The 12,206-nt window shown below is 39.3% G+C and overlaps 1 protein-coding gene across 4 annotated transcripts in view; it reads left to right on the plus strand.

Annotated features, from left to right (window-relative positions):
* The first annotated feature begins 663 nt into the window (after positions 1-663).
* KLHL32 (kelch like family member 32) overlaps positions 664-12,206 on the plus strand; it is a 246,627-nt gene continuing 235,084 nt past the window's right edge. For 3 of the 4 annotated variants that reach the window (XR_014710741.1, XR_014710742.1, XM_084622592.1), the window contains exon 1: positions 664-767. The gene's annotated coding sequence lies outside the window, so the exon portion shown is untranslated. The remainder of the gene's footprint in view (positions 768-12,206) is intronic. The other variant, XM_084622593.1, reaches the window with a different exon arrangement.

Consider the following 12,206-nt stretch of genomic DNA (forward strand, 5'->3'; position numbering starts at 1 on the left):
ATTCAACCACAGAAGTGTCCTGGAAACGAACTGACATATATAACAGATACATGAGATACAACTAAGGCTAGCCTGCTTGCTTGCCTATATATCTTTTCTTATAAGTTTCATGTGGATTTGATTTATTATAATATGTTTGTAGGTTTATATTAGAGTATATTTTGGCTGTAACACAAGGGACCTACAGGCCACATCCTGTATGTTAAACTAGGGCAAAGTTAGCATACAAATGTTTGGGACCTTTTACCTAGATAGATGGTGATGAGCTAAAGCATAAGTCCATATATGGCTGCAACCTTTGCCATAGATAGATAAAGGATGCATTAAAGCCGGTTGGCATAAGGGCTTTCCTAAGTTCATACCCTTTTAAACTTAACAGATACACCACAACTTGGAACTTGGAAAGAACCAAAATAACGGCTTAGGACAAAAATGTGATACTTAACAACAAAAGGGCCATGATAATGAATTGACGTATATGATAAGTTAAGATCACTGATATACTAACCTATCAGAAAAAGACACGCCAGCATTAGTAAGGTGAGGATATTCAAATAAGGAAAAGGGGGGAAATCCCCTACTGAATATACATCAAATGTAACGGTGTCAATGTACCATAATATAAAACTGGCATCGCAGCTGAGGGGCAGTAGGAGAGATGTAGTCCTTGGGAGGTGCCAGAATGATGGCCACTACTGATGAGGGGGAAGGTGATGCTGATGAGGAAGATGATGGCTAACATTTCAGGTTGTTCTACAAGGGATGGTGTGAGTATATGGGTGTGCAGATGTACATTCTGTAGTATCTCTATCTTACTAAATTGGGGGTGTTTGTGACTGTGCTAAATGTATTAATACTCTATATTTGTAAATATAAAAGAGTTCCTCTAGCGCGAGTGTTGCAACTGTGCACAGTGGGATTCCCAACTATATAATAATTTCAATAATACTGAGCCTGATCTTGGGACAAGAACCTGTCAACCCTCAAAGTGATAACTCAGGATTTTTAAGTAATCAATATAATTAATACATAATCTAGAGATTGGGCAATAGGTAAGAGATTCTTTTTCAACTATGTGTACTTTATCATCTAGGAAAAGAAAACTCTTAAGGAAGAAGTATTTCTGAGTAGAGGCAAGTGAATAATAGATTTTTTCTGTTCAGGTACCAAACTGAAAAATCCCCAAAATTTTTAGGTTGGAATGGATTTTTTTTTGTTTTCCTCACCAAAACAAAAAACTGAAAGTGAAATGAAATATTTTGGGTTTTGTTGTATTTTTAGTTTGTGTTGTTTTGTTTTGGTTTTGGGTGTCTTTTGCCCTTTTATTGTTTAAATGAATCTAGCTAATTTTTTCCCCTGAAACTGTTCACCAAATTTGACCCGAAACTGCATTTTTCGGCAAATAAGCCATTCATCCAAAAAAAATTTTTTGCAGCTCTATTTCTGAAGCTAATCTACAACTGTAACCCTCAGGCAACATGTGTTTTTAAGACAACTACATTACTCTTTTCAAAATACTGAATTAAAATCAGCCCAATATTGGTTTAAATTGCCCATCTGTCTATTTCTATCTCCTCTCTTCTTCCACAGAGATTGAGAGAGTTCCGCCATGTAATTGTAGAAAAGAGTCTACACTTAAAGTTCTTCAGTTTGTTTTGAAATGAATAAGTCCAATTTCCACCACATGCCATATGCTGTATAACCATTTATTATGAAGAGGAGCATTTCAGACTTCCAGGCTCTTTTTATAGTAGCATTTTCTGCTTGAAAGAGCATTTTCTGCAAGCTTTTGTGTTTTTACATTCACTATTGTGATTGTTATTTGACATTCTAATTTTTTATTTAAGCTCTGTGACAAATAAGGAACAGGGGCACTCTGGACAGTAGAAAATTAGATGTTTGAGAGTAATACACTCTCCTGGTACATCTTGGAAATGTGCATTATTAGATTTGCAAGAGGCAAATGGACATGTCTTCAGTAAAAAATTATGTTAAGAAAAAACCCTAACAAGTCTGAGGCTCAAAAGCAGATGAGATTGTGTGTTCTTGAATGCACAGCATATACAGGCACAGACCGGGGGAAGGAAGAGCAAAAATGGTTTTAATCCATGTTTGTACCCCTGGAATTCTGGACAGGTTGGTGGCTAGTGTGTTTAATGGGAAGCGGCCTCTGATCAGCTCCACAATCTAGAATTGTTCTGAATGGCCATATTAGTGTTTGCTCTGGCCCTGCCACCAGCTCACTTCCCATATGGGGGTTAATTCCATGTAAAACAGCCTTAAACTGTGCCGCTGTCAGGACTTAGAGACTTTTTTTGATCAATTTTCATCCACTATGAATGTTAAAGGGCATGTGATAAATCCATAAAATCAGGAATAAGAACCCAATCCTTCAAGGTGCTGAGCGACTTCTTCAGGGTGCTAAACTACCTCAGCCTCCATGTTGAAACAGACTATTTGCCTAGCTAGTTTAGTCTAATATTCTGACTCAGACTGTGGCCAACAACCAGTGCTTCAGAGGAAAGTGAACATCTTCCACTTCACCCCATCTCAGTTAAAACCACCCTGCTTCTCCCCCATGTGCCATCACGTAGTACCTTCTCTGGTCTTGGGTTTGGGTGTGCTGCTATTACTGTTGCCCTTCCTACAACATTTCCAGCTCTATAACCTTAACCTGGGATCTAAAAGACAATCTGCATTCTTTCTCATTTGTGCCTTTTCACCAGTAATAAAGATTCTTCAGCTGGAATTTAGTTGACAGTTTTGTAGATGATACACAGGTCCTGCTTCAGTGGGAGTAGAATTAGGCCCTATATTATAACTGTCCTATGCCCTTTGGTGGCTAACATGAAAGGGGTTGGTGGTATCAATCAAATTTCAAGTGGACCAGTGTCCATTTCATAACCCCACCTCACCCTCCAAAGTTCAAGACACATAGTGCTGAATGTGCTGTACCTTTTCTATAAAAAAAATTAGACTTCACTCTCCAGGATTATTTGTCTGGCACCTAAATAGTCAGTCTTGTATACAAAATTTACTCATAAAGCAGAAAATAGGCCGGGCTCATGGTGATTCTGAAGTCCCTATAATGCTTGTTTGCACCATGATGTAATAATTTTCTGTTATATTGATCTTGTTTACATCAATTAGTGCCATCCTCTGCCTATGTGTTATACATATGAAGGACAGATGTGAAAATGACAAGTGAAAACCTAGAGTATACAAATTCCTGGCAAACCTTGTCTCAGAGAAATCAAGGCGGGGAGGGGTACTAACAAAAACCAAAGCAATGCTTTGAAGAAACAAATATAGATTAAAGGGTTGCACAATCGGTTTAAACATAGCCCCCCCTTTTAACTAAAATAATAGAATCATGGAATCGTAGCACTGAAAGGGACTTCGAGAAGCCATCTAGTCCGGTCCCCTGCACTCATAGCAGGGCTAAGTAAAACTATCCCTGGTAGGTGTTTGTCTAACCTGCTCTTAAAACTCTCCAGGAATGGAGATTCCACAACCTCTCCAGGCAATTTATTCCAGTGCTTAACCACCCTGATCGTTAGGAAGTTTTTCCTAATGTGCAATTTAAACCGCTTTTGCTGCAATTTAAGCCCATTCCTTCCTGTCCTATCCTCAGCGGTTAAGAACAACAATTTTTCTCCCTCCTCCTTGTAACAACCTTTTACGTACTTGAAGACTGTCATCATGTCCCCCCTTAGTCTTCTCTTCTCCAGACTAAACAAACCCAATTTTTTCAGTCTTCCCTCACAGGTCATGTTTTCTAGACCTTTAATCATTTTTGTTGCTCTGCTCTGGACTTTCTCCAATTTGTCCACATCTTTCCTGAAATGTGGTGCCCAGAACTTGACAGAATACTCCAGCATACTAATACTAATCAGCATGGAGTAGAGCGAAAGAGATTATTTCAATATAGGGCTGTCAAGCGATTAAAAAAATTAATCGTGATTACTCGCACTGTTAGACAATAATAGAATTCCATTTTTTTAAATAGTTTTGGATGTTTTCTACATTTTCAAATATATTTATTTCAATTATAACACAGAATACAAAGTGTACAGTGCTCTCTTTATATTTATTTTTGATTACAAGTATTTGCATTGTAAAAAACAAAATAAATAGTATCTTTCAATTTACTTAATGCAAGTACTGTACTGTAATCTCTTTATCATGAAAGTTGAACTTACAAATGTAGAATTATATAAAGAAAACTGCATTAAAAAATAAAACAGTGTAAAATTTTAGAGCCTGCAAGTCCACTCAGTCCTACTTCTTGTTCAGCCAATTGCTCAGACAAACAAGTTTCTTTACATTTACAGGAGATAATGCTGCCTGCTTCTTGTTTGCCATGTCACCTGAAAGTGAGAACAGGCATTCTCATGGCTCTGTTGTAGCTGGTGTTGCAAGATATTTATGTGCCAGATATGCTAAAGATTCATATATCCCTTCATGCTTCAACCACCATTCCAGGGGACACACATCCATGCTGATGATGGGTTCTACCTGATAACGATCCAAAGCAGTGTGAACGGACGCATGTTCATTTTCATTATCTGAGTCAGATGCCACCAGCACAAGGCTGATTTTCTTTTTTGGTGGTTTGGGTTCTGTAGTTTCTGCATCAGAGTGTTGCTCTTTTAAGATTTCTGAAAGCATGCTCCACACCTCGTCCCTCTCAGATTTTGGAAGGCACTTCAGATTCTTAAACCTTGTGTCGAGTGCAGTAGCTGTCTTTAGAAATTTCACATTGGTATCTTTTTTGCATTTTGTGAAATCTGCAGTGAAAGTGTACTTAAAATGAACAATATGTGCTTTGTCATCATTCGAGACTACTGTAACATGAAACATATGGCAGAATGCAGGTAAAACAGAGCAGAGGACACACAATTCTCCCCCAAGGAGTTTGTCACAAATTTAATTAACGCATTATTCTTTTAACTAGCCTCATCAACATGGAACCATATCCTCTGAAATGATGGCTGAAGCATGAAGGGGCATACGAATGTTTAGCATATCTGGCACATAAATACCTTGCAATGCCGGCTACAAAAGTGCCATGCAAATGCCTGCTGTCACTTTCTAGTAAATATGAAGAGGGCAGCATTATCTCCTGTAAATGTAAACAAACTTATTTGTCTTAGCAATTGGCTGAAAAAAAGTAGGACTGAATGAATTTGTAGACTCTGAAGTTTTACATTGTTTTGTTTTTAGTGCAGTTATGTAACAAAAAAAAAATCTACATTTGTAAGTTGCAGTTTCACAACAAAGAGATTGCACCTCAGTACTTGTATGAAGTGAATGGAAAAATACTATTTTTTTGTTTCTCATTTTTACAGTGCAAATATTTGTAATAAAAATAATATACACTTTGATTTCAAGTATAACACAGAATACAATATATATGAAAATGTAGAAAAACATCCAAAATATTACTAAATTTCAATTGGTATTCTATTGTTTAACAGTGCGATTAAAACTGCGACTAATTGTGATTAATTTTTTTAATCCCAGAAGCTGGGAATGGGTGACAGAGGATGGATCACTTGATGATTCCCTGTTCTGTTCATTCCCTCTAGAGCACCTGGCACTGGCCACTGTTGGAAGACAGGATACTGGGCTAGATGGTCTGACCTAGTATGGCCATTCTTATACTCTTAATCGCGATTCATTTTATGAGTTAATCACATGAGTTAACTGTGATTAATGGACAACCCTACTTCAATAATTATTCAATATAATTCAATCTTAATGATTCAAATAATTCTTAATAATTTAAATAATGCAATCTTTGTAATCAATATAAGGTTTAATGATTTTCTGTGCAAATGACTGCAGTGTGTCTGTGCAGCCAGTCACACATTCATTTAATGTCCGTAAGGAGGGAAAATAAAGATACTACTATAAAACTGTGGTCCCGTAATATAAGGTTCTATTCCCCGTTCTGCCATTGACCTGTGACCTTGCAAAAGTTGTGGCATCTGACTGCCTCAGTTTCCCCATCCGTAAAATGGCAATAATACTTACCTTTCTTTAAAAAGCACTTCATGATTGTGGCTTTAAAGAGCTAAGCATTTATTAACAATTAATTAAATAGTATTAATATTGACAACACAATCACTGATATTAAAAAGTAGCTGTATTTTAGTATGTTGAAATAAAAAAATAGTTAAGAATCATATTTGTCCACATTTACAAATATGCTCAATAGAAATATATACATATTAAGTCTCACTTAATACTACTACTACTAGTATCTAATAAATATATAAAATCCTATAATATCCTCATGCTCCAAAGGAGCTTTTAAGACTTTATGGAGTAGCAGAACTTATTGTCATTCAAGGGAGATAGGGAGTAAAAAAAGACTGAAGACTAAAAGTGTTTCTTGTCATCCATATACTCTGCTGTAAGGAATGGTCATGGGAGCACAGCTGCAATTTACTAGGGATCTGACTCTACGTAGTAACAGTAGCCATGGTTTTACTGCATTACCACATTCACCAGCTGTCCCTTGGACTGACAGCTACTTGCCTTTTTCATGAAATATGACTAAATACAGTGGGCCAAAAGAAATGTAGGTGTTGGAGAGATGCTGCAATGTTGATATGTTTCACCCCAAAACCAAAATTATTTTCACTATTTGTTTTTAGTTTGTGTTCATGCATAAATATTTGATATATATGTTATACAAAAATGTTTATGGAATGTCCAACTTAATCCTATTAACTGTGGTTCACTGTGACTTTTGAGATATTGCATTTATTTAATGCTTCTGCAGTTGGCTGCAAAACCATTTGCATTTACTTATTCCATTCATATTCTTATTGCAGGCTTGCATAATTTACAAATCATACATTTGCATGCTGGGCTCTCATGAAAATTGGAAACCTGTTCTGTGGGAGACTGTTCTATTTACATTTAAAGAAACTGAACCTCTGTAACCAGGAAAGAAAAGAAAAGAAAGGGGGGGAAAAAGAGTTCTTAATGAACCCTTTTAAAACTGGTTTACATAAAAGGACAGGTAAATTGAGCTGTGTGAAAGGACAATCATTTTAATATAATAAAAAGGGTCCAACAAATAAATGTTAATCCCAAAGTTTATACAAGGACAGTTTGAGCCATAACATAGAAAGATTAAGCTAATTTTTATTCACATGAAAATTAAATCCATTTAGTCAGGATTATTATTCTGTTCTCTCACAGTGAAATTCATCTGTAGAGCAAAGAGCCAGCAAAAGGCCCAATGTATCACTTAGACCTCACATAGGGTCTCCACAGGGATTAGGTTGACAAAGTAGCAACGCACCCTCTACATGCTGCAGGCAGAGTCTCCATGCTGTCCTTGCATAGGTCAAACAGAAGGGGAGAGGCTGTAGAGCCCTATTTTTGTAAATTAAGTGTCCCTGGAATCCTGTGCATTTGGTACTGAGTGTATGTGACTGCTATCCTGTCTGGAGTAGCAGATAACTGGGGGTAGTGGTGAATGAGGGGTGAACAGCAACTCTACACTCTGACCTTGGAGGTGCAAGGGTGGATTTCACTTTCTCATCTGCTCCACATTCCACCTACACAGAGTTTAAATGTGCAAGCTCTACACAGGTGGAGTGAATTTCTAGGAAATCCTTTTGAAACATATTACAGAATGTTCAAGTTACAATCAGGGACAGACAGTCCAGATTCCTGCTTGATATTCTTGGATTTGTCCCAGTTCACTGCGTAGTCTCAGACAACCAGATCTTCAATGATCTAAAAATCAAAAGAGAGTCCTACAAAAAGTGGAAACTGGGTCAAATTATAAAGGATGAATATAAACAAATAACACAAGTATGTAGTCACAAAATTAGAAAGGCCAAGGCACAAAATGAGCTCAAACTAGCCAGAGACATAAAGGATAACAAGAAAACATTCTACAAATACATTAGAAGCAAGAGGAAGACCAAGGACAGGGTAGGCCCATTACTCAATGGGGGGGGGGGATAACAGAAAATGTGGAAATGTTAGATGTGCTTAATGACTTCTTTGTTTCGGTTTTCACCAAGAAGATTGGTGGTGATTGGACGTCTAACGTAGTGAATGCCAGTGAAAATGAGGTAGGATCAGAAGAGACTAAAATAGGAAAAGAACTAGTTAAAAATTATGTGGACAAATTAGATGGCTTCAAGTCACCAGGGCCTGATAAAATGCATCCTAGAATACTCAAGGAGCTGACTGAGGAGATATCTGAGCCATTAGTGACTATCTATGAGAAGTCATGGAAAACGGGAGAGATTCCAGAAGATTGGAAAAGGGCAAATATTGTGCCAACCTATAAAAAGGGGAATAAGGACAACCTAGGAAATTATAGACCAGTCAGCTTAACTTCTGTACCTGGAAAGATTTGGAGCAAATCATTAAGCAATTAATTTGCAGACATCTAGAAGATAATAAGGTGATAAGTAATAGCATGAATTTGTCAAAAACAAATTGTGTCAAACCAACTTGATAGCTTTGACAGGGTAACAAGCCTTGTGGACGGGGGGAAGCGGTAGATGTGGTACATCTTGACTTTAGTAAAGCTTTTGATACAGTCTCACATGACCTTCTCATAAACAAACGAGGGAAATGCAACCTAGATGGAGCTACTATAAAGTGGATGCAAAACTGGTTGGAAAACCATTCCCAGAGAATAGTTATCAGTGGTTCAGTGTCATGCTGGAAGAGCATAACGTTTGCGGACGATACCAAGCTGGGAAGGGTTGCAGGTGCTTTGGAGGATAGCATTAAAATTCAAAATGATTTAGACAAACTGGAGAAATGGTCTGAAGTAAATAGGATGAAATTCAAAAAGGATTTTTTTTGCAAAGTACTCCATTTAGGAAGGAACAATCGGTTGCACGCATACAAAATGGGAAATGACTGCCTAGGAAGGAGTACTGTGGAAAGGGATCTGGGGGTCATAGTGGACCACAAGCTAAATATGAGTCAACAGTGTAATGCTGTTGCAAAAAAAGTGAACATCATTCCGGGATGAATTAGCAGGAGCAAGACATGAGAAGTAATTCTTCCGCTCTACTTTGTGCTGATTAGGCCTCAACTGGAGTATTGTGTCCAGTCCTGGGCACCACATTTAAGGAAGGATTGGACAAATTGGAAGGAGCCCAGAGAAGAGCAAGAATGATTAAAGGTCTAGAAAACATGACCTATGAGGGAAGATTGAAAAAAATTTGTTTGTTTAATCTGGAAATGAGAAGACTGAGAGGGGACATGATAACAGTTTTCAAGTATGTAAAAGTTTGTTACAAGGAGGAGGAAGAAAATTTGTTTTTCTTAACCTCTGAGGCTAGGACAAGAAGCAATGGGCTTAAATTACAGCAAGGGAGGTTTAGATTGGACATTAGGAAAAACTTCCTAACTGTCAGGGTGGTTAAGCACTGGAATAAATTGTCTAGGGAGGTTGTGGAATCTCCATCATAGGAGATTTTTAAGTGCAGGTTAGACAAACACCTGTCTGGAATGGTCTAGATAATTAGTCCTGCCATGAGTGTAGGGGACTGCACTAGATGACCTCTTAAGGTCCCATCCAGTTCTATGATTCTAAGTCAGTTAATATTTCTGTGCCTGGATTTACCTCTCTGTAAAATAGGTGTTGTCACGCTGAATTGTAAAGTACTAGGGGATCCTCAGATTAAAATGTGCTATTTTAAATGCAAAACTTTATTAGCAGTAATGTCTCTATTCCGAGCAGGAGGGAATCAAGTTACCTTCCATTTATTTTTATTTCAGCACATGGTAGTTTTACCAATAAATTGGCAATAATATCCACAAATGACCCAGTTAACTGATAGTGAATTACAAGGGAAATCTTACAGATCTTTTTATGGTATCGAGTGAGTTCATAGCCTCCTAAAGGGTTGCCATGGCTTGGGGTAGAACTGAGGATGAGGTCTCAGTCCCTATAATAAAGGTTCCAAATGGCCAATACACAGCCTCTGACAACCAAACTCCTACCACTTGTCTTCTCATGTTGGAGGTGTTCCAAACAAAAAGTGGGGATGTGAAAGGCAACGACTGTCTGGCCCTTTAAAACCAGGCTGCTTGGAGCAAATGGGGTCCTTTAACTGTGGTAGGCACCTCACTTATGAGACAGAAAACTCTTGATTTTAAACTGTCTTGAAACGAACTTTGAAAAACTGTTTGGGAAATCATCAGTGTGAAAGACTGTTTAATGGCTGTCTGAACACAAGAGGAGTCCAGGTTACTTGTAGTATTTGTGTAGCCCCACACCAGGGTTGCCCTGAGGAAGAGAAAGAAGAATATAGGCAGAGCTTTCTTCAGGCAACTAACAGAAGTTACTAGATCACAGGCACTGGTTCTCATGGGTGACTTCAATCACTCCGATATCTGCTGGGAGAGCAATACAGCAGTGCACAGTCAATCCAGGAAGTTTTTGGAAAGTGTATGGGACAATTCCCTGGTGCAAGTGCTGGAGGAACAAACTAGGGCAGAGCTCTTCTTGACCACCTGCTCACAAACAGGGAAGAATTAGTAGGGGAAGCAAAAATGGATGGGAACCTGGGAGGCAGTGACCATGAGATGGTCGAGTTCAGGATCCTGACACAAGGAAGAAAGGAGAGCAGCAGAATACAGACCCTGGACTTCAGAAAAGCACTTTGACTCCCTCAGGGAACTGATGGCCAGGGTCCCCTGGGAGCATAACATGAGGGGGAAAGGAGTCCAGGAGAGCTGGCTGTATTTTAAAGAATTGTTATTGAGGTTGGAGGAACAAACCATCCTGATGTGCAGAAAGACCAGTAAATATGGCAGGTGACCAGCTTGGCTTAACAGTGAAATCCCTGCTGATCTTAAACACAAAAAAGAAGCTTACAAGAAGTGGAAGATTGGACAAATGACAAGGGACGAGTATAAAAATATTGCTCAGGCATGCAGGAGCAAAATCAGGAAGGTCAAATCACACTTCGAGTTGCAGCTAGCAAGGGATGTTAAGAGTAACAAGAAGGATTTCTACAGGTATGCTAGCAACAAGAAGGTCAGGGAAAGCGTGGGTCCCTTACTGAATGGGGGAGACAACCTACTGACAGAGGATGCTTTTTTTGCCTCTGTCTTCACGAACAAGGTCAGCTCCCAGACTACTGCACTGGGCAGCACAGTATGGGGAGGAGGTGACCAGCCCTCTGTGGAGAGAGAAGTGGTTTGGGACTATTTAGAAAAGCTGGATGAACACAAGTTCATGGGGCCGGATGTGCTGCATCTGAGGGTGCTAAAGGAATTGGGAGATGTGATTGCAGAGCCATTGGCCATTATCTTTGAAAACTCATGGCGATTGGGGGAGGTCCCGGATGACTGGAAAAAGGCTAAAGTAGTGCCATCTTTAAAAAAGGGAAGAAGGAGGATCCTGGAAACTACAGGCCAGTCAGCCTCACCTCAGTCCCTGGAAAAGTCATAGAGTAGGTCCCCCAAGGAATCAATTTTGAAGCACTTAGAGGAGAGAAAAGCGATCAGGAACAGTCAGTATGGATTCACCGGGGCAAGTCATGCCTGACTTACCTAATTGCCTTCTATGACGAGATAACTGGCTCTGTGGATAAGGGGAAAGCAGTGGACATGTTATTCCTTGACATTAGCAAAGCTTTTGATATGGTGTCCCACAGTATTCTTGCCAATAAGTTAAAGAAGTATGGGTTGGATGAATGAACTGTAAGGTGGACAGAAAGCCGGCTAGATCATTGGGCTCAACGGGTAGTGATCAATGGCTCCATATCTAGTTGGCAGCCGGTATCAAGTGGAGTGCCCCAAGGGTCAGTCCGGGGGCTGGTTTTCTTCAATATCTTCATTAATGATCTGGAGGATGGCATGGATTGCACCCTCAGCAAGTTTGCAGATGATATTAAACTGGGAGAAGTGGTAGATACGCTGGAGGGTAGGGATAGGATACAGATTGCCCTAGACAAATTAGAGGATTGGGCCAAAAGAAATCTGAAGAGGTTCAACAAGGACAAGGCAGAGTCCTGCACTTAGGACGGAAGAATCCCATGCACCGCCACAGACTAGGGACCGAATGGCTAGGCAGCAGTTCTGCAGAAAAGGACCTAGGGGTTACAGTGGACAAGAAGCTGGATATGAGTCAACAGTGTGCCGTTGTTGCCAAGAAGGCTAATGGCATTTTGGGCTGTATAAGAACGAGCATTGCCAGC

The sequence above is a fragment of the Lepidochelys olivacea genome (genome assembly GCF_965140295.1).
Source record: "Lepidochelys olivacea isolate rLepOli2 genome assembly, chromosome: 3".
NCBI lineage: Eukaryota > Metazoa > Chordata > Testudines > Cheloniidae > Lepidochelys > Lepidochelys olivacea.